At 40.9% G+C, this 22,993-nt stretch overlaps 1 protein-coding gene across 12 annotated transcripts in view; it reads left to right on the top strand.

Annotated features, from left to right (window-relative positions):
- Positions 1 to 22,993, top strand: part of ccser1 (coiled-coil serine-rich protein 1) — a 1,096,421-nt gene that overhangs the window by 715,785 nt on the left and 357,643 nt on the right. The gene's annotated exons all lie outside the window — the stretch shown is intronic.

Raw genomic sequence — 22,993 nt, 5'->3', positions numbered from 1 at the left:
GTTTTTGTTCTTGTTATATATCTTCATCTCTCTGTCTGTTTTGTAGGTGTTCTGCAAATTTACGTGCTTTTTCCAGATCCGAAAACAGCTTGCTTTGCTGCCTCGGGATAACTATTTTAAGCACCGCTGGATATTTTAACATAAATTTATAACCTTTTTTCCATAGGGTCATTTTTGCTGTGTTAAACTCTTCCTCCTCTTCAGGAGTTCAAAACTTCTGTCTGTATAGAAATTTTTTTTTGACCTTTGTATTCCCTCCATTGCCCTTCGTTCTTCTCCCACACATGTACCCATCCAAATTCTTCTTAAATGTTAAAATTGAGCCCACATACACCACTCAGCTGGCACTGAGTACGCATGTACATTTAAATTGCCAATATGCCCACTCTCTGTGTGAAGAAGTTCCCCCTCATGTTCCCACTAAACTTTTCCCCTTTCACCCTTAACCTATGTCCTCCCGTTTGTATCTCCCCTCCCCTCAGTGGAAAAAAAGCCTATCTACATTTACTCTGTCTATCCCCTCCTAATTTTAAATATCCCTATCAAATCTCCCCACATTCTTCTGCGCTCTAGGGAATAAAGTCCCAACCTGTTTAACCTTTCCCTGTAACTCAGTTCCTGAAGTCCGGGCAACATCCTAGTAGATCTTCTCTGCACTCTTCCTATCTTATTGATATCTTTCCTGTACAAAATACTCCAAATTTGGCCTCACCAATGCCTTAGATATCATTCCAACTCCTATACTCAATACTTTCATTTATGAAGACCAATATTCCAAAAGCTTTGTTACAATGCTTTTCAGCTATGTCACCACTTTTAGGGAATTATGTATGTGTATTCTCAGGTCCCTCTGTTCTACCACACTCCTCAATGCCCTACCATTCACCATGTATGTCATTTATTGGTTTGTGCTTCCATAGTTCAACACCTCACACTTGTCCACATTAAATTCCATCCACTATTTTTCAGCCCAATTTTTCCAGCTCAACTAGATCTCTCTACAAGCTTATGTGCCGATTCAATTTACCATATTTTCATCTAGATAATTGATATAGATGACAAACGACAATGGTTCCAGCACCGATTCCTGAGGCACACTGCAAGTCACAAGCCTCCAGTCAGAGAAGCAATCATCTACTATTACTCTCTGGCTTCCCCCATCCAGCCATTGTTGAATCCAGTTCACTACTTCACCTTCTATGTGAGACCTTGTCAAAGGTTTTACTAATGTCCATGTAGACAACATTCACAGCCTTTGCTTCATTTACTTTCCTGGTAACCTCCTCGAAAAACTACAAGATTGGTTAAACACGACGTACCATGCACAAAGCCATGTTGACTATCCCGAATCAGTTTCTGGCTATCCGATTCATTGTATATCTGATCTCTTTGAACAGCTTCCAATAATTTACCAGCTCCTGGCATCAGGCTCACCAGCCTATAATTTCTAAGGTTACTTTTGAGCCTTTTTTAAACCATGAAACAATTTGAGCTACCCTCCAATCATCTGGCCCCACACCCATGGCTATTGACACTTTAAATATTTCTGCCAGAGCCCCAGAAATTTCTCCACTAGTCTCCATCAAGATCCGAGGGAATATCTTGTTTGGCTCTGATGATGTATCCACTCTTATTTGCTTTAAGACAGCAAGCACTTCCTCCTCTTTAATCTGAAGAGGTTCCATGATCTCACTGCTTTTTTTCCTCATTCCCATGACTCTGTGCCTATTTCCTGAGTGAATTAAAAAAAAAATATCTCCTCCATTTCTTTTGGACCATACAAAGCCGACCATTGTGATCTTCAGTGGGACCAAATTTGTCCCTTACTATCCTTTTGCTCTTAATATACCTTTAGAAACCTTTACGAATTTTCTTCATATTGTTTAACCTTATGTCTTCTTTTTTTGTTTTCCTGATTATTTCTTAAGGATTTTCTTGCATTTTTATACTCCGCAAGTACCTCATTTGTACCACATTGTCTAAACCTGCTATACACCTCTCTCTTCTTCCAAACCAAATCACCAATATCCCTCGAAAACCAAGGTTCTCTATGCCAGCTAACCTTGCCTTTAACCCTGACCGGAACATACAAACTATACTCTCAGAATTTCACCTTTGAAGGTCCTCCACTTACCTCACAGATGCTTGCATGAAAACAGCTCATTCCAATCGATGCATTCTAGATCCTTTCTCATTTCCTTAAAATTAGCATTTCTCCAATTTAGAATCTCAAACCGAGACCCAGACGTATCCTTCTCTATAATTAACTTGAAACTAATGTCATTATGATCACTGGACACAAAATGTTCCACTACACATATGTCTGTTACCTGTCCTGTCTCCTCCACTAAAAGTATTGCATTCTCTCTAGCTGGTACCTCTATATATTGATTCAGAACCCTTTCCTTTGACAAACTCCAAGCCATCTAGCCCATTTACAGTATCGAAGTCCTGGTCAAAATAAGTGGAAAATTAAAATACCCTACTATCACAACCTCACGTTTCCTGCAGCAGTCTACACATTCGCTTCTCCAATTCTCGTTGACTATTGGGCAGTCTATAATACAACCTCTTGAGTGTGGTTATACCTATTCCGTTCCTCAGCTCCACCCATAAAATCTCAGTAGACGAGTCCTCTGGCCTCAGCACAGCTGTGACATTTTCCCTGATGAGCAATGCCACTCCTACCCTTTACATTACCTACCCCCCACCCAACATTCTACCACGTCTAAAGCTACGGAAGCCCTGAACTTTGAGATGCCAGTCCTGCCCCTCCTGCAACCAAGTTTCACTAATGGCCTCAATGTCATATTTCCACATGCCATTCCATGGTCTAAGCTCATCTGCCTTTCTCACAATATTCCTTGCATTGAAATAGATGCACTTACCAAAATTTCAACTGTGTACAACCCATTGACTTCTAACGATGCATGCAATTTTTCGCATTATCTTTCCCCTTCTCCACTCCTCTGTCTGTTCTGGCATGCTCATTCCTACCCCCCTGCAAATATAGTTTAAACCCATCAGAGAAGCACGAGAAAACTTTCTGCCAGGTTATTAATCCCCCTCCTGTTCAGATGCAAACTGTCTTGTTGGAACAGGTCCCATCTCTCCTGGAAGAGAGCCCAATGATCCAGAAATATGAAGCCCTCCTTCCTGCACCTTGTTTTTTCTCTAAGAAAATCATTTACTATTTTGCATGCTGGAAATGTAAAGACATGGGCAAATGTTTGAAAGGCTCAGTAGGTCAGCTTATACCTGTGGAAAATGAAATGGAGTAGGTCTTTTAGTTTGAAAACTGTTCATCATTACTGTTTCATGATAAGTTGGCTCCGGGCATCGTGGTAGATTTTCAAAGCAGACATGGATCTATTCCTGCCCAGCCATCTGCTGTTAGGCCACACACTTTCATCCATACTGGTCTCTGATGGAATCCTCCTCAGGGTAGCTGGCTCCCAGCACATTATCCTGGTCCAAAACTGTGCAGTGCCCTGGTGAGCTGCTCTCTTATAAAGCTTCTGAGAGCCCGTGAGCACTCTCACACCCACCACCAACCCCAGCACACCTGTGGCCAAAGCAGTAACAAAAATTGAAAGTTTAATAACACTTATGGAGGTCAATAATTTTTTGTTAGCCATGAAGTCAGAAGGATTTTGCTCATGGATATTACTGAGTTAAATGATTCTTCAGCTAGTGAGTCTCCCATTTTATATCCCATATTTTACTCTGAATATTGCCCAGATCATATCACCCACTTCTACATTTGGGGCTCTGTACACGGGCTGATTAACAGGTTTTTGGATGCAGGAGGTGGAGGAAATTCATGCAGTCACAGGAAAAACATGCAAACTCCACACAAATTGTACTGGAACTTAATGTCAAACCTGTACTGTTGGAAGCTATGCCACTGTACCAACACACATACAGTCTCTCCAACTTTCTCACTTTTAGTCATACACGCATGTACATTTAAATTGCCAATATGCCTATCAATCCAATCTACCATGTAGTTACAATGTACTCCAAATAACTTTCAAAAGTGCAACTTCAACACTGAAAATCTATGAGAGAGAAAGAAGCAAATGCTGTTCAACAGTCACTTGGCTACTAGATAAGTTTTTAAAAAAATTTTTTTTAATTTTTTTTTATTTTTCACACTATAAACCATACTGACCAAAATACATATAGACATTTTTGTTTTGAATATATAGTGTCATTTTCTTCCCTTTTCCCCCCCTCCCTTCCCTCCCTCTCCCCCCTTCCCATTTATTCAAAGTTCAATCTATAAGATACATTAAACTCATTAAATAATATCGTCACTTAATAAACATAAACAAGAAATTTTTGACTTTTACTTTTATATACTGAGTCAGTTCATTTCATTGTAGATAAGTTCTTATTGACAGCATTTAGAATAACATAACTAAAGGCCAACACAAATTAAGCCTAAAGATTGTGTCATTGCATGTTATGTCACTCATCATCTGACAGAGCTCTAAACACGTGTGATGTGCAAGCAAACTCACACCTGAGAGGGAAGACTTGGTTCTCTATAATACAGGGGCTCTCAACCTTTTCCTTTCCACTCACATCTCACTTTAAGTAATCCCTATGCCATCAGTGCTCTGTGATTAGTAAGGGATTGCTTAAGGTGGTATGTGAGTGGGAAGGGAGGGTTGAGAATCACTGCTCTAGTCCCAATAGTTAATGAAATATTTTGCTTGAGAAAAATTGTCTTTGGCCGCTTTCCTTTGGAGTTATGAAACCGTGCACCTAACGAGTCATTAGGTACGATTAAAACAGTGGTTTCCAAACTTTTTCTTTCCACCCACATCCCACCTTAAGCAATCCCTCACTAATCACGGAGCATTTATGGCATAGGGAATACTTAAAGTGGTATGTGAATGGAAATAAAAAAAGTTGAGAACCACTGGTATAATACATTAGAATTTTCATTAGAAAGCTCACACAGATGATAGTGAGAATTTTCAATTGTCTTAAACAGATGCTTTGTGTAAATTAATGCCTTACTTTACACATCTGAGACAATAAGTGGGCATCATTGGCCTGCATCAATATATTTCGGAGCAATTTGTTTCCAAATAGAATTTACTTGTGGTTAAATATGAAGACCAGAGAAAGGGTGTATGTCTTTAGCAGGTAAAGCATGGAATATTACAGCACATGCCCTTCAGCCCATGATGTTGTGCTGATCTACATCAACCTACTCAACAATCTAAACCTTCCTTTTCTCAGACCCTTAACCCTCTATTTTTCTTGAATTCATGTGCCTGTCTAAGAGTCTTTTAAATATCCCTATCGCACCAGCATCCACCTCCACCTCTGATAATGCATTACATGCACCCACTACTTCCTCTGTAAAATCCTTATCCCTGGTACCTCTCCTAAACTTTCCTTCCATCACCATAAACAGGTGATGTCTTCTGGTCTTTCCCAGCAAAAGGCTACCTTATCTTTGTCTCTCATAATCTTGTAGTCCTCTATGGAGTTACCTCTCATCATTCTTTGCTTCAAAGAGAAAAGACCAAGCTCTGTTAACCTTGCTTCATAAGATATTCTCCAATCCAGGCAACATCCTGGTAAATCTTTTCTGCACCCCTTCCAAAACTTTCATATCGTTCCTGTAATGAGGAAACCAGAATTGAACACAATATTCCAAGTATGATCGAACAAGAGTTTTAGAGAGCTGCAACACTAACTCATGGCTCTTGAAATCAATCCACTGACTAATGAGGCCCAGCATATCATAAGCCTTGTTAACTATCCTATCAACTGGTGCAGTTACCTTGAGAGATCTATGGATTTGAACCCCAAGGTATCCCTATTCCCCCCCCCCACTTTTAAAAATCCTGCCATTAACCATGTACTCCACCTTCAAACTCGACCTTCCAAATGCAACTCTTCATATTTATCCATTTTCCACTTCTCCTTCAACTTTGCATTCTCATTATTTTTTGTAACTTATGACAGCCTTCTGCACACAACACCTCCAACCTTTGTGCCATTTACCAACTTACTGACCCATTTCTTTGATTTCTTGAGCCAGGTCAGTTATAAAAGAGCAGGGGTTGCAGAACTGATCCCTGCAGAACTCCACTGGTCACTGATCTCCAGGGCGAATATGTTCTATCGACTACTGCACTCTGCTTTCTGCAGTCAAGCCATTTCTGAATCCACACAAAGTTCCATGGATCCCATGTTCATTACTTTCTGAATGAATTTTCATGGGGGATCTTGTCAACTGTCTTACTAAAATCCATATACACCACATCTATCATCCTACCTTCAGCAATATCTTTTATCACTTCCTCAAAAAACTCAATTAGGCTTCTAAGGCACAATGACGGATCGTTTTTGGTTGCTGGCCACAGCCTTACGCCACTCCGTTCAGCGTGAAGCAGAATCAGTTCAAAGAGAAGTAGAATCTCAGTGCAAGAGAAAGCAATTAGAGGAGGACCTAGAAGCCCTGCGACAACGCTGCTCCATGATGAGCGAAATTGTTCGCACCAGTCAGGACAGAGACAAAGAATGGGAAGATAAGCATGTCCAAACGATCTGCCGTAATATTAAACTCCGGCAGCAGCTCTGTGCAGATAAGGAAAGGCAAGGAGTAGAACCCAATTCATATCGTATTCATGCCATGATAATGAATGGCGACGATCCTGATGTAATTGATGAATGGGATGGGAATATCTGGAATGATGACCATGGTAATGATGCAGATACTCCTCAGCATGTGTCTAACATACTACCTACCCTCTCCACCTGCTGTTCACGACTGCACCATAAGGCAGCAGACTTCCCAAACAGACAGAAGGGGGATGATGTAAGGGTAGAGATGGAAGGGATAGATACCCCAGTCTCCCAAGTGGACCAGGGGAAGATACCTGAACCCTTGCTTATGCTCTATGGCCTACCCCCTCTACGGGATGGCCTAGGCCTCGTCCCGTCCACTGGGCAAAGGACCCTGTGGGCCAAAGTGGGAGCAGGGGTCAAGAGCAATCAATGATACGTGAATTCTCTATAAAAGAGCTGGCTGCCATTGGAGATCGATTTAGACAAAAGGCGGGAGAAACTCTGGTAGCCTGGCTCCTGCGTGTCTGGGAACAAGGAGGGGGTAATGTATTTTTAATCCCTGAGGAATTGTTGGGATTAGGAACATTGACTACTGATATCAGGGTCATTGCTGAGCTGCGGGGTAGAGGGAGAGAGGTGGATTACTTGCTTACTACTCTAGGTGATGCCCTGCTACGAGTATACCCATCACTAGTAGATTGGGATTTACATTTGCAGAACAATTTGGGAACCTCAGAGGAGGGTATAGCAGTAATTCGTCATCAGGCCCTGGCCTCTGCCTTGTATGCAGCGTGTTTGAGGCTGTGGGCACATGGGGGGAGCCCTGATGAAGAGATATTCACAGCCGGAATGCATTCCAGTTTGGTTCGTTCCGCCCAACCCACTACACGGGGGCTGGTTCTGTCCGTAACTAGTCCACTAATTGGGCACCCTGTGTCTGAGGCGGTGCATGCCTTATCTGGGCTTCGAGAATTAGAGTTGGGAGGTAAAATCCACTCACGTACAACCCAGGTTAAATCAGACAAACAGGATGAAAAGAAAGGGGCTGCTGCTAGTAACGGACCGACAAGAAAGGACCTTTTTCTAACCTTGTTAAAGTTAGGCGTACCTAAAAGTGATATTGATGGGAAACCTACTGCGGTCCTTTATGTCCTTTATAAGAGAAAAGCAGGGGAACATCATCCCCAGCTGCTGAGTCCTCCTGGCTCAGCTGTGCCCTCTGCTCCCCCTGCTGCTTCTATCGAGCAGGCTTCTCCTCCTCCAGTTACCCGTGATGAGGTATAACAAATGGTTAACAAGGCTCTAATGGATAATAGTGGCATGTGGGCCTGGAAGCCCCCGAACCCTACTAAAGCATGAAGGTGTGGGTAGGGCTCCTATGTCTACACCATTGAGATACAGCGGATACACGGGGACCCACGGCCCTACATACCGTTAACAATCCATTGGGGTGGGGGTAATGACCGCCAATATTTGGCCTTGGTTGATACCGGTGCGGAGCACTCGGTGATTCCGGGTAACCCCAACCTCTGGACTGGACCGACCTTTCGAATAGAGGGGTTGGGAGGAGCGGTCACCCTGGCAAAGGAAATAAAAGTCCATGCCACGGTGGGTGACAGCCCTTCCCCTATCTGGTTACATGCCCTGGTGGCTGCTACTGACGAGTGTATCCTGGGTATTAATATGTTGGCCGGTACTGCCCTTAATACTAGCCAAGGGGGATTTGCATTTGGAATTCGGACCATTACAAAAAAACTAGTAGTGGGTCAGGCTAAGTGGGATCCTGTGATGGTGCCAGCCCCCATGAAACCAGTGTGCATTCCACAATATCGTCTCCCTGGGGGGCAGGAAGAGATTACTGCCACCATCGATGCTCTGCAAGAAGAAGGGGTAGTGAGGCCCGCAACGTCGCCCTTTAATAGCCCTGTTTGGCCGGTCCAGAAGCCGGACGGCTCCTGGAGAATGACAGTTGACTATCGATTTTTGAACAAACATGCCCCACCACTTGCTTCGGCAGTTCTGGACATCGTCACCCTTATTGAAAACATTGCTACTGGGAACTCAGGAACATGGTATGCTGTCATTGATCTCACTAACGCCTTCTTCAGTATTCTTATAGCTGAGGACTCACAGGTAGCAATCCTGGGCTTACTACCAAAAGTTCTCTCTTCAGGACCTCAACCTTTTTTCCTATCCTTGTCATTGATATTAATATGCACCACAACTTCTAGCTACTCACTCTTACTTTTAACGAAACAATCCATCTGGGTGTCTCTTTTGTGTCTATAGAATCTCCTGTCTGGCCCTCTAACTATTCAATTTCCTATCACTTCTTTGGCTTGGCTTCGCGGATGAAGATTTATGGAGGGGGTAAATGTCCACGTCAGCTGCAGGCTCGTTTGTGGCTGACAAGTCCGATGCGGGACAGGCAGACACGGTTGCAGCGGTTGCAGGGGAAAATTGATTGGTTGGGGTTGGGTGTTGGGTTTTTCCTCCTTTGTCTTTTGTCAGTGAGGTGGGCTCTGCGGTCTTCTTCAAAGGAGGTTGCTGCCCGCCCGAACTGTGAGGCGCCAAGATGTACATATCAGCCCACTGGCGGCTACTGCTTTTCTTTTCTCCATCCTTACCTTCTGAGCCACAGGGGCAGACTCAGTGCCAGTGATCCTTTGCCCTGGTAGATTGTCCCTCTCAAAAGAATCAAAAGCGGAGTGCTTATTATTGAGAAGAATGGGCACAGGGGTACCTGCTTGCTCTCTTTTGGCTTTCTTCTCCAGGCAGTCACCCAGCTACTTGCCTGCTGAAGCTTTGGTGTGACTGCATCCCTGTAGCTCTTATCTATGAACTCCTTGTTCTCCAGCAAGAGCTGAAGATCATTGAGCTACAGCTCCAGTTCCCCATAGCAGTCTGTAAGGAGCTGCATCTCCAAGCACCTCTAGGAGATGCAGCTCTCAGATAGATGGTGCCTCCCAGAATTCTTCCATCTCACAAGATTAACACTCCACTCACCTAAATGCCCTTCTGACTTCTACCAGACACTTATATGAGATAAAATAATAAATAATAATGAACTCTCACCAGAGTCTTACCTTAGTCTCCGCCTCTTGAGCAAAAACCTCGAGCCAAAGCCTCAACTCACCACTCTAACTCTAGCCCACTCACACAATGGCCATTCCCATGATGGCCACTTAGCTTATATCTCTCACCTTCTCAAACTGTCCCGCTCTCGCAGACTCTTACTCTAAATCTGTTCACTGATAAAGAAACTTACCAGCACAATACCCATCTTCTTAAACTGTCCCACTCTCACAGGTCGACCTATCCCACAATCAGAATCGATTAATGGTTGAAAAATATAATCAGTACTTTCAAAGCCAATTCTTTTATTAGTCAATATTCCTATTGCTATTCTTTCTTATTTTAATAAGGGAATAACTAATCAAAGAAGGAAGAGTGTGCTCATATGCACCTATAATCTTCCTTTAAATGTAAATGTCTCATCTCATTTTCAAGAGGGAAATCATTTTTGCAGTTTTTACTAAGATGTTGTTGGTACTTGAGGAAGTGAGTTACAGGAAAATGCTAAATAGATTAGGACTTTATTCCCTGGAGTATAGAAGAATGAGGGGAGAATTAATTAAGGAATACAAAATTAGGATGCGTATTGATAGAGTAAATGCAAGCAGGCTTTTTCTATTGAGGTAAGGTGAGATACAAACCAGAGGACATGGGTTAAAGAAAAAAGGGGAGAAGTTTAAGATGAACATGAGCAGTGAAATTATTCACACAGAGAATGGTGAGAGTGTGAAACGAGCTGCCAGATGAAGTGGTGAATATGGGCTCAATTTTAACATTTAAGAAAATATTTGGGCAGGTACTTGGATGGGAGGGATATCTGAGTGCAGGTCAGTGGAACTCAGTCGAATAATAGTTTGGCTGAAAGGCTGGAGGGCTTGTTTCTGTGCTGCAATGTTCTATGGTTCTCTGGTTCTACAATATTGGTAGCTGCAAACCTATAGTCACTTGCTGAAGTGGATTTGACAGTTTGTTAATCAGTAGATGGATGATGTCAATGTGAAAATTGGTGGCATATTTAGGGTAGTGGATAGAGCACCTGTGACCCAGGTTTGAATCTGGCAATGTCTGTAAAGAGTTTGTACATTCTTCCTGTGGGTTTCCTCTGGGTGCCACTCTTTCCACCCACCCTTCAAAATGTATGGGGATTTTAGGTTAATTGGGATATTTGGGCAGGAGAAACTCCTGGGCTGGAAGGACCTGTTACCATGCTGTATATCTAAATTTAAATTTAAGGGTTATTTTTAACACAAAATACAGTTTGTGAATTTATGGAACAAAATACTATATTCTTCTATTGACATGTAGATACTTGAATATGGTGGCCTTGCATTAATCACTTAAGCAGTAGTTCCACTAATACTATATTGCAGCTATTTAAGTGGAAATGTTCAGTTAAAGCTGTTTACTTAAGAGCATGAGGACATTTGCATGCAGATAGTCACAGCAAGTTTAATGATACTATTATCTTCTTCAAACGACATAGACAAATTTTGTTAATACAGATTTAAACAATATCCTTCTACTCTGTCAGGTTTGAACTACTATTTAGACCAAAAGACTGTGGAGAGAGTTAGTCCATTTAGCCCATTGAGTATGCTCTGCCATTCAAATCACAGCTGATGTATTTTTTCCCTCTCAACCCCATCTCCTGCCTTCATCCCATAACTTTTAAATCCCTTAATAATCACCCACAGATTGAGAAATCCTTGACAATAAACCCAAATCAGGATCATAATGAAGGATGATGAGAATGAAGGTGGGACCACTAAAGGATAAAGGAGGCAACATGTGTCTGGAGGTGAAGGAGGTTGGGAGGTCCTAAATTAATACTTTGCTTCAGTATTCACAAGAGAAAAGGACCTTAATTAGGGTGAGGTTGAAATAGATCAGGCTTGTGTGCTGGACAATGTGGAGATTAAGGAAGAGGAAGTGTTGGATCTTAAAAAAAAATTGATAAATCCCCAGGGCCGGACACGATTACCCCAGATTGGTGTGGGAAGTGAGAGAAGAGATAGCTGGGGGATATTTGAGTCCTCTTTGGCTGCAAGGAAGGTTCCAGAGGATTGGAAAATGGCAAATGTAGTGTCCTTGATTGGGAGAATCCTAGGAATTATCGATAATTGAGTCTTACATCAATGGTGTACAAACTATTGGAGATAATTCTTAAGGATAAGATCTATGACTATTTGGAAAAGTACTCAAGGATCATCGGCATGGCTTTGTGAAGAGAAGGCCGTGCCTCACGAGCCTAATTGAGTTTTTTTGAAGAGGTAAGAAAAGAAATTGAAGAGGGTAGGGTGGTAGACATGGTGTATATGGATTTTAGTAAGGTATTTGTCAAGGTCCCCCAAGAGCGACTCATTCAAAAAGTCATGAGGAATGGGATCCATGGAACCTTGGCTGTGTGGGTAAAACATTGGTTTGCAGGTAGAAACCAGAGAGTAGTAGTGGAAGGAAAGTATTCTGCCTGGAGGTCGGTCACTAGTGGAGTACCAGAAGGATCTGTTCTGGGTCCCCCTGCTCTTTGTGGTTTTTACAAATGACCTGGATGAAGAGGTGGAAGGATGGGTCAGTAAGTTTTCAGATGATACAAAGATTGAAGGAGTTGTGGATGGAGCTGAAGGTTGTCAAAGTTTGCAAGAGGACATAGGATGCAGAGTTGGGCAGAAAAGTGGCAGATGGAGTTCAATCCAGATAAGTGTGAGCTGATGCATTTTGGAAGGACAAACAAGAAGACTGAGTGCAGGGTTAATGGATGATTATTTAAGGGTGTGGATGAACAGAGGGACCTTGTGGTTCAAATCTGAACACCCCTCAAGGTCACCTCACAGGTTGATAGGATAGTTAAGAAGGGCTATGGGATGTTGGGCTTCATTAATAGAGGGATTGAGTTAAAGTGTAGAGAGGTCATGTTTGAACTCTACAAGTCTCTGGTGAGACCATACTTGTGTTCACTTCTGGTCACCTCATTATAGGAAGGATGTAGAAGCTATGGAGAGAGTGCAGAAGAGATTTACCAGGATTTTACCTAGATTGGAAAATGTCTTATGAGACAAGGTTAGTAGAGTTGGGACTTTTTTTTGGAGGATAGAAGGGTGAGAGGATACTTTATAAAGGTTTACAAGATTATGAGAGGTATAGATAGGATGAACAGCCAGCGCATGTTTCCCAGGGCAGGAATAGCAAACACCAGGGGACATGTATACAAAAACAGGCACATGATGAAACAAAAAAGAGGGTAATGAGGTAGGGGTGTGTTTTTTTTGGTAGGAATATATAGATTGCCACAACCTCGAGGGCCAAAGGGTCTGAACTGTGCTGTAGTGTTCTATGTTCTATTTCAGTCTTAAAAGCATTCCTTAGGTTCTCGGGGGAAAGAATTCCAAGGGTTCATATCTTCCTCATCGATCTACAAAAATTGATGAACACTCAGTCTGAATCTCTGAGGAGCATTAACCTCTCAGGATGCAGCCTTAGAATTTCATGTTTCTCCTCATCTCCAGGGTGTATTAGCAGAAACTGCTCAATGATTTCTCAAAAGCTAACACAAATTACCAGTCGGTACTGTTGGGATTCTACCTTTTTTTTACTTGCATTAATTATAACTGTGATCACTTATTTTCCATCTTTTATATTATTCTCTCTTTCTGCATTTGTGTAATTTAATATGTACTATTTTAACTGCTTTTTTACATAAGCACCTTTTGACTGCAGAAAGTAAGAGTTTTGTAACTTATGTGTATTCTAATGTGTCTATCAGTCTAATTTTCATTATCTTCACTCAGGATATAACCCAGCCACTTCCTTTGCAGTGTTTCCACATGAGTATATACCTCTATTATTAAGAAGACCTAAATTAAGTATAGTACTGCGTACTCCATACTCCAAGTGTAGTTTCACCAGTTGCCTATACAGACTGAGCAAAACCTCTCTGGATTTTCCAACACCAACCTCTTGACAATCAAAACTAGTGTTCCATTTACCTTCCCAATTACTTGCTGCATTCTGACACATAACGCTTGTGCTTCATATGCAATAGCACACAGGCCCTTGATTATAGCACCCATATGTAATTGCACTTCATTAAAGTAATGTCCTACATTTTCCTTTCCCATCTCTTATCAGCTCAAATTATATGCCAATTCTGTTCCAAATAATACGAGAGCCCAATTTTCTTGCAGTTCTCCAGTGTGGTCTAAACAGAATCTTATATACCAGGGGCATAAGATTTCCATCTTTAGTTTCCAGTCTTTACAAAAGTAAAGTCAGACATCCATTATCTTTTTATCATTATTTTCTCTTCCATTTCAGCTCTTAATGCTCCTAATGCCTCCTAATGACTCTCTGTGGTTTCACTGCTACATTTTTCTCCAATTAGAAAATATCCCTTTTATATCCAAAATGTTTGATCTTAATACTTGTTTGTTTTGAATTCTATTTAACCCATTCCTTTAGTCAGTTTATAATCTGATTTAATGCTTGAAATGTTGCTTATCTTCCTTCATTGATGCTCTTACTTAATCATTCATCAAATGTGGTCCCAGATGCCATGAGCAAGCAAAGTTTTAAAGCATTCAAACAGGCCATTCAGCCCAACTTATCCATGCTAACTAGCGGCAAGATTTGCCTGCATTCTGAACCTTTCCTATTCATGTACCTCTTGTCTGAATATTGAAATTGTCCACAATTCTACATTTTGCTCTAGTTCTCCAATCTATTTATGTCATGGAGTACACAAATAAACTCAATTCATTCATGCCAACCTGAGTTTGTCTCATTTGTCAGCATTTGGCCTATATCCTTCCAAACTCATTGATCCATCCAAATATGTTTCAAGTATTGTAATTGTACCTGCATTGTGGAAAATGTAATAATTGGAGGTGAATCCTTGCTGTTCTTAGAATTATAGAACCATAGAACATTATCGCATAGAAATAAGCCCTTTGGTCTGTGCTCAGCTATTTTTCTATATAATCCCACTGCCCTGCACCCAGTCCATAACTCTTCATTCCCCTCCCATCTATGTACCTGCTGAAATTCTTCTCAAATGTTAAAATTGAGCCTGCATTCACCACTTCACACAGAAACTTGTTTCACACTCCCCCTTTCCACACTCCCACACACTGTGTAAAGAAGTTCTCCCCTCATGTTCATCCTAAACTTCTCCCCTTTCTCCCTTCACCCTTGTCCTCAGGTTGTATCTCATCTACCTCAGCGGAAAAAGCCTACCTACATTTATTGCGTCTAAAATTTTATAATTTTAAATACCTTAATCAAATCTCCCCTCATTCAAAAAATCTAAACCTGTTTAACCTTTCCCTATAATCAGATCCTGAAGTGTGGGCAACATCCTAGAAAATCTCTGCACTCCTTTTAATCTGATTGATATCTTTCCTGTAGTTAGGTGACCAAAAATGCACACAATACTCCAAATTTCACCTCAGCAATGACTTGTACAGCTTTTCAACCCACTTTCAGGGAACTATGTATCTAAATGCAGGAAAGTGGGACGAGCACAGAATTTCAACATGGTCAGTATGGACAAGATAGGCTGAAGGGCCTGGTCCATGCTATATAAGATCATATAACCATATAACCATATACAGCACAGAACAGGCCAGTTTGGCCCTACTAGTTCTGTTCTGCCATACTCCTCAATGCCCTACCATTTACTGTTTATGTCCTTTTTTGGTTTGTCCTTCCAAAATGCAACACCTCACGCTTGTCTGTAATAAATTCTATCTGCCATTTTTCAGCATATATATCAAGATCCCTCTACAATTCTGAAAACCTTCCTCACTGTCCACAACGCCTCCTATCTTTGTGTTATCTGGAAACTAGGTGATCCAATTACCACATTATCATCCAGATCATTAATATAAATGACAAACAACAATGGACCAGGCACCGATCCTGAGGCACACCATGAATCACAGACCTCCAGTCTCAGAAGCCATCATCCATCACAACTCTCTGGCTTCTCCTGTGTAGCCAATGTTCAATCCAGTTTACTACCGCACCATGAATATCGAGTGTCTGAACCTTAGTGACTATTCTCCAAAGTCGGACTAAAACCCATTAGGCAACTTCTACAGCCTTTCCTTCATCAACTTTCCTTCATCATCTCAAAAAAAACTCTTTATCAGATTGGTTAAACATGACCTATCATGCACAAAGCCATGTTGACTATCCCTAATGAGTCCTTGGCTATCCAAGTACTTGTATATCCAACCTCTTGGAACCCCTTCCAATAATTTACCTATACTGACATCAAGTTCACTGGCCTATAATTTCCAGGGTTACTTTTGGAGGCTTTTTTAAACATGTGAATAATAATTTTTCGGGAGAATCAGGCATAACTCCCAACACATTTTCATAGCAGTTAAAATCCAGCTGAAGTTCTGAATTGTTTGTTTTAATGCCTCATTCAAAATAATTGTTTTGCCTAATTGGATATCCTGGGAAGTCACTTAGTCATCTGATTTCTCCCTGTTAAATATCCCTGTTTATTTTTAATTCTCAGAAGAAATTGACTTTATTTTCATTCTCCCAAGACTATGATATCAATGCCACCTCATGTCTGTTGAGCACGTCAGGCCATTCTTTATAGCTGAAGTTCTCTGTTAACACAAGGTCTTGCCATTTTTCTCTTAGTTGACAGGACAATATCTTACTTTCAATTCTCTGCAGATGTTGCTACTTGTTTTGGTTGTCAACATCTTAGAGCAAGTTAGACCTCAGGAATTAATTTTATAGCAAGGAACGCATTGCAAGATGCCAGGAATTGTGAAAAGATAAGGGGGTGGGGGGGGGGTGCATTCTTTGAATCCTTGTCATTATATCCAGGAATTCTGCATGAAGCTGTTAATAGTCACAAGAGGGTTGCACTAAACCTCCATATTCTCTTCAATACTTCAGGAAATGTCACTAGTCATGAGAGTTCCAAGGTGTGGCAATAGAATGGATGGCCCAGATACCTGATTTAAAAATTAATGCGATCATGGGTAAAGTGAATGGTTCTATTTTGCCCAAGATTCTAGAAATAGAGGACATAGCTTTGTGAGAAGGGAGAGAGTTAAAAGTGATTTAGGGGGCATCTTTTTCACTCAGAGGGTGGTCTATATCTGGAATGAGCTGCTAGAGTAAACAGTCAAAAGACATTTAGACAGATATCTGGATAGGAGGGGCTGAGAAGGATACGGACTAAATGCAGGAAAATGGGACGAGCACAGAATTTCAACATGGTCAGTATGGACAAGATAGGCTGAAGGGCCTGGTCCATGCTATATAAGATCATATAACCATATAACCATATACAGCACAGAACAGGCCAGTTTGGCCCTACTAGTCCATGCCTGAATAAATCCCCACCCTCCTAGTCCCACTGACCAGCACCTGGTCCATACCCCTCCAATCCTCTACCCTCCATGTAATTATCCAGTCTTTCCTTAAATGTAAATAATGACCTTGCTTCAACCACCTCTGCCGGAAGCTCATTCCACATCCCAACCACCCGTTGTGTGAAGAAATTTCACCTCATGTTCCCCTTATAATTTTCCCCCTGCAATCTCAAACCATGGCAGGAGCTTTATCTTTGTCAGTCTTGAGAACAGACTCCACAGACTTCATTCTGGGTACAGTTGTGCAACGACGTACGAGGCATTTGACTTTAGTTTCATCTCTTCTCTGGATTTTATTTTGAAAAGGGCAGACTAACAAAAAAATGTTTTGGAAAATATCTGGCAGTGAAGTTCCAAGAATCACAACAATTTGGTTTCAAATCTGCAGGGTACAGGCCCACTCATGAATGTGAGCGTTTTGCATATACATCCTGGGAAACATTTAAACAATCTGTTACCATAACAACAGTACCAATTTGCTGTGTTGCGAAGCAGACAACTGCACATCCTTCGTAGTTAAAGCTCTGTAGAGTGCAAAATTCAAATAAACCTCTTTTTTTTTGTTATAAATTATGCCAGAGACTGGCATTTAATTACTTATTCCTGAACACAATCTATTGGAAGAACTCAATGGGTGGAGCAGCATCAGTGGTGGGGAAGGTGGGGGGGAGAGGGGAAAGAATGACTTACGATTCAAACCAAAACTCTTTATTGAAACTAAGGAAATGTAGTATTGAAACTAGAGTAAAAGCAGCAGGGTGGGAGGAGTGTGGCAGGGGTCCAAGATGTTTGGATTTAGATTCCAGCAGCAGCAGGCCCCCCATGTGTGTCCGATAATACTATTTTTTCTAATTGTTTTCAAATGAACTTGCAAACATATAGGGACCATAAGACAATTGAAGAGGTCGTGTTGCCTCCCTAGTTCCCTCCATTTCACCATTACTCTTAATCTCACTCTCCTCCCCATAACCCTTAATCTCCATAACTCTTGATTTGGTTCCTCAGCAAAAGTGGATAATCAGAAAGGAATGAAGGGTGGCACAGTTGGTGTAGTGGTTAGTGCAACGTGATTACAGTGACAGCCACCAGAGTTCAAATCTCTCGCTGTGTGTAAGGAGTTTGTATGTTCTTCCTGTCTCTACATGGATTTCCTCCCACCCTTTAAAACTGTATGGTGTTTGTTGGTTCATTAGTGTATTTGGGGGCATGGGCTCATAGGATTAGAAGGGCCGGCTACTGTGCTGTTTGACTAAATTTAAAAGAATGATCTCTGTCTGAAAATATACCCAATGAAATACAAAGCATTCTAATATCATCAGTCCACTTGCTTACAATACCTGTATTTACATTATGTCAAGATAACTTCAATTTTTCCTTCATGAATATGTTGTGAACAGTGAGACAGAGATTTTGACACATGTCCACTGTGACTTGAGAGAATCTTTCCATCACCTTTGAGCAGAATGAAGCAATCACTTTTTAGATATGCCTGGAGAAATTTTCTCTTAATAAGAGAACAAAGATTAAAAAGACAAAGCCCACACTGTGACTATTTATGGAACCACAGGCTTTGCACCTGATGCCTTGAGAGCACTCCTGCTGACCAACATCATGGCATGACAGCTGAGTTTCCTTCTCTGGCCTGTTTTCAACTCTTCTCGGAGAATGAATGAGTCTCAAAACTTTGCTTTCAAAATGCTTAATACCTGACCTCCTGCCTCTTCCAAATCAGGCCAGCATGCTCAATTTTACTGGCCCATTTTGATGTGCTTCAAGTGTCCAATTTGTGTTTCTGCTTTTGGAGTCTATCACCTTGACAACAATGACATCGGTAGGGAAAGGCATTATTTCTTGCCAGTGTGTGGCAGCCACGTTTTATAATGTATTCCGATTTCCCACTCCCTCTCATCTTGGATGAAATGTGTTACTGAACAATTTTTTATCTGCTTTCTTAATATAATCACATTTATCATATTTGAATTGAAGACTATTATAGCACAGAAGGAGGCTATTTAGCCAACTTGTATCTCTGTGGATAGATCAAGAGCTGCCCAACTTAATCCCAGTACTTAGTTCTTGTGCCGCTGGAACATCCAGGTATTCTTTAAATGGGTCAATGATTTCTTTCTTTACCACTTTTGCTGGAGGTGATTCTTAGATCCTACTGTGCATTTTTTTCCTCAACCATTTAGAACATGGAACAGTACATCACATAATAGGGTCCTTTGGCCCATCATGTTTGTACTGACCAGAATGTTATCTAATTAATCCCATCTGCATCCAATATTGGACATGCATAATTAGATCAAAAATACTCTCAATCCTCCAGCTTATTGTCTTGCATGATAATATTATAGGGAATTTTATGTCTAATGACATGCAATAATGGCAAAGTTTGATTTCTAGATCAGTATGTTTCAGAGTCAACTGGGAATAGGTTGTATTAGACCAAGTGCTATGCAAAACAAATGGGTTAATTAATAATCTTATTGTAAAGGGACCCTTGGAACAGGTGTTGTAAATGGAGTGTCTATAATCTGACATAATTTCACTTTGAGTTCAGAAGTGATGGAATTCAATCTGAAACAAGGATATCTGATCAAAAGAAACTATGAAAGTGTGAGGGTCAGGTTGGCTATGATAGACAGGGAGACTGTGATAAAGGGTATGACAGTGGACAGCCAATAGCTAACACAAGGAAATAATGCACAACTTGCTATAAATAAACACTATTTTCAATAAGCAAGCATCCCTTCATGGCACAGAAAAAAAACCCACAAGCATAGATCACAGGACAAATTAAAAATCACATTAAATGTGAAGAAAAAGGTTTATAATATTGTCCTGAAAAAGCAATAAGCTTAAATATTGCAAATGTTTTAGAATTCAGCATAACTGTGACTGAGAAACTAATAAAAAAATGAATATAGAATATGAGAATAAACTCATAAACATACACTTTGGTGAGTAAGAATTTATTTTGAAGCATAAGAAAGTTGCTGAGAAATAAATCAATACTTTGTGTATTAGAGAAGACACAAAATTTCTTGGAAATGGCACTGGAAGGAATCCTAAGATTATTATGAAGGTCTTTCATAAACATTTCCTGAGCTCTCTAAAATATGTAATATCTCATCCCATATTCAACCTATGACTTGACCGGTTCTTTCGAAAGTTTGGAACAGTGGATTTCAAACTGCCCCCCTAAACCCACATTCCACCTTAAGCAATCCCTAGGCCATAAGTCCTCTGTGATTAGTTAGGGATGGCTTAAGGGGTTTGTGAGTGGGAAGGGAAGGTTGAGAATCACTGCTCTAGACCCAATTGTTACTGAAATATTTTGCTTGAGAAAAATTGTTATTGGCCCATTTCCTCTGGAGTTATGAAACCGTGTGCATAAGTTAATGAGGTACGATTAAGACAGAGGTTTTCAAACTTTTTTCTTTTACTCTCATTCCACTTTAAGCAATCCCTTACTAGTCACAGAGCACTTATGGCAAAGGAATTGCTTAAGGTGGAATGTGAGTTTAAGGAGGCAGTTTGAAAACCACTGGTTTTAGAAGAATGAGAGGAGATCTCATGGAAACATATAATATTTTTCAGAGCTGTACAGGGAAGATGTAGACTAATGTTTTCTCTGGCAGGAGTGTCTGACACCAGGAGCCATGATATCAGATTAAAGGGTGAGCTATTCAGGAACGCAATGAGAAGAATTGAGTGTGGTGAATTTTGGTTTCTCCATCCAAGACATAGAGCATATTTAGAACAACTATCTATAGATTTTTGGATCTTATGAGTGTTTGTGTCTCATCTGCCAGAGTGTATGCCTCCACAATCCCAGAGACCCAGGTTTGTTCCTGACCTTGGAGCTCTTATGTCAAGGTTGCACATTTTCCCTGTGACAATGTGGGTGTCCTCTGTATATTCTGTGTGCTCTATAAGTTACTTGTCATATGGCAATTTACCGTGAGGTGAAGGTAAATTGTAGAATTCAGAGGAACTTGATGGGGTCTTGATTCGTCAGGATGTCAAAGATTACGGGGATAAGGAAGGAGAATGAGGTTGAAAGGAATAACATGTCAGTCATGATTTGAATGCTGGAGCAGACTTAATGGGCCAAATGGCCTAATTTCCTGCTACGTCTTCTGAAATGTGGAAATAATAAAAATAAGGGTCAATGTAGAATTAGTCTAAATGGGTTGCTGATGGTCAGGGTGAAGTCAATGTGTCAAAATGCTCATTTCCATGCTGTATTGATCCATGATTATGAATAAAGCTCAGGAAACTGGTGTAAGGTACATTATAAGCCATGGTGGAGCACATATTATTTGGAGGCAAGCAATGAGATGCTGGGGAATTCAGTGAGTTAGGCATGTTACAAGATCAAACCAGCAACCACAAAAAAGGCATATCACACAGGGGTAAAGATGAACAATAACTTTATTAACAAAAAATATCACCTTCAAACTTTAATTCAGAATCCCCCCTTTTATAACAATGCCCACTGGTTACTATGCAAATTCCTATAACAGTGTAAAACTAATAATTTCCCCAGCCTAAATATAACATATGTAATTAAAGTCTAAGCTATACTTCCAACCAGCCCACAGAAAATCTTAGACACAAAATCGACAAGACTCACAAAACTTTGATCTCAACTGAAGCAAAGATCATAAACAAAATTCAGTTTGTTTGGTAAACTGAAGCCAAAAGATCTTAGAGAGAGAGAGAGAGAGAGAGAGAGAGAGAGAGAGAGAGAGAGTGTGTGTGTGTGTGTGAGAGAGAGAGAGAGAGAGGACAAAATTCAAAGTTGTCTTGTGTTGCTTGCAGAGTGAGGAACAACTGGCTTGGTCCAGATCCTTCTGGCTGCCTTCAAAATATTCATCCATTTTGAAATCCCAACATTCTAAACTGTCCTCCAGACCATGACTCATGCTCTGGGCTTTCTTCCACTCCACAGCAGCCCCAGTGGTGGTTTGTCTTCCAAGTCCAGAAATTTTTAGATCATTTTCTGCACATGCTCAGTCTGTCTCCCACCCTTTCAGCAGTCCACCTTCACCTTGACTCTCTAAGGCAAACTGTCACTTTTTAACATAAAACCACACAACACATAGGCCAATACACAACAGAGAACTCTGTAACAGGCAGCATCCATGGGTAGAAATGGTCAGTCTTCTTTTCGGGGCAGGACCCTTCATTGATAGTAAAGTAAAAAAAAAAGGAGTGATGTTACGTTTATGAATGGGGAAAGAAGCTGGGTGAGGTCAGAGAAGATAAGCTATGAGAGATGGGGAAACAGGTCATGGGAGAAGCCATTGGGAGTGGCGGCGGGGGATGGTATAATTGAGAAAAATAAGGACAGGAGGAGGAAAGCTCCTGTGTTTCACTATTGTTTGGAGACAGTTGTTGTTGCCACAAATTTAATAATGCACATCCCAAGAATGGACAGTTTGCTAGATTCCAAAGCATGATTTAAAAAAAATATAGCCTCGTGGTGTACCTGAAGTGCTCAGAGTTTAGTTCCATAAAAATGTTGGCACTCTTTACTGTGGCCAATTGGGCAAAAAGGAATGTAATTGATTGCTGCAATTTAAACAATATTAGTTGCTTTCTCCCTGAAGATATGAAAGCAGTCAAACTATCAATTTTAATCTATTAGACAATGAGCATTAGACCATAATTAACCAATATGATTGTGCTGTGCCTTGTGTCTGAATATCATTTGTTTCATTTTGGTTTGAGCTTCCAGCACAGCTGCTTGAAACCACTGTGGTGTACTCCTTAGAGTTTACTCTTCACATTGCACTTCCCTCTTCATTAACTAAATGGTTTAGCAGAATTGTAATTAGGCAACTGTCAAAAGTAATACAAAAGACAATGGTTTATCGACTGGCATGTGGTGGTTACCCTTACCTCCTAGT

Source organism: Narcine bancroftii, chromosome 3 (assembly GCF_036971445.1).
Source record: "Narcine bancroftii isolate sNarBan1 chromosome 3, sNarBan1.hap1, whole genome shotgun sequence".
In the NCBI taxonomy this organism is placed as follows: Eukaryota; Metazoa; Chordata; class Chondrichthyes; order Torpediniformes; family Narcinidae; genus Narcine; species Narcine bancroftii.
This window is presented reverse-complemented; position numbering and strand designations above follow the sequence as displayed.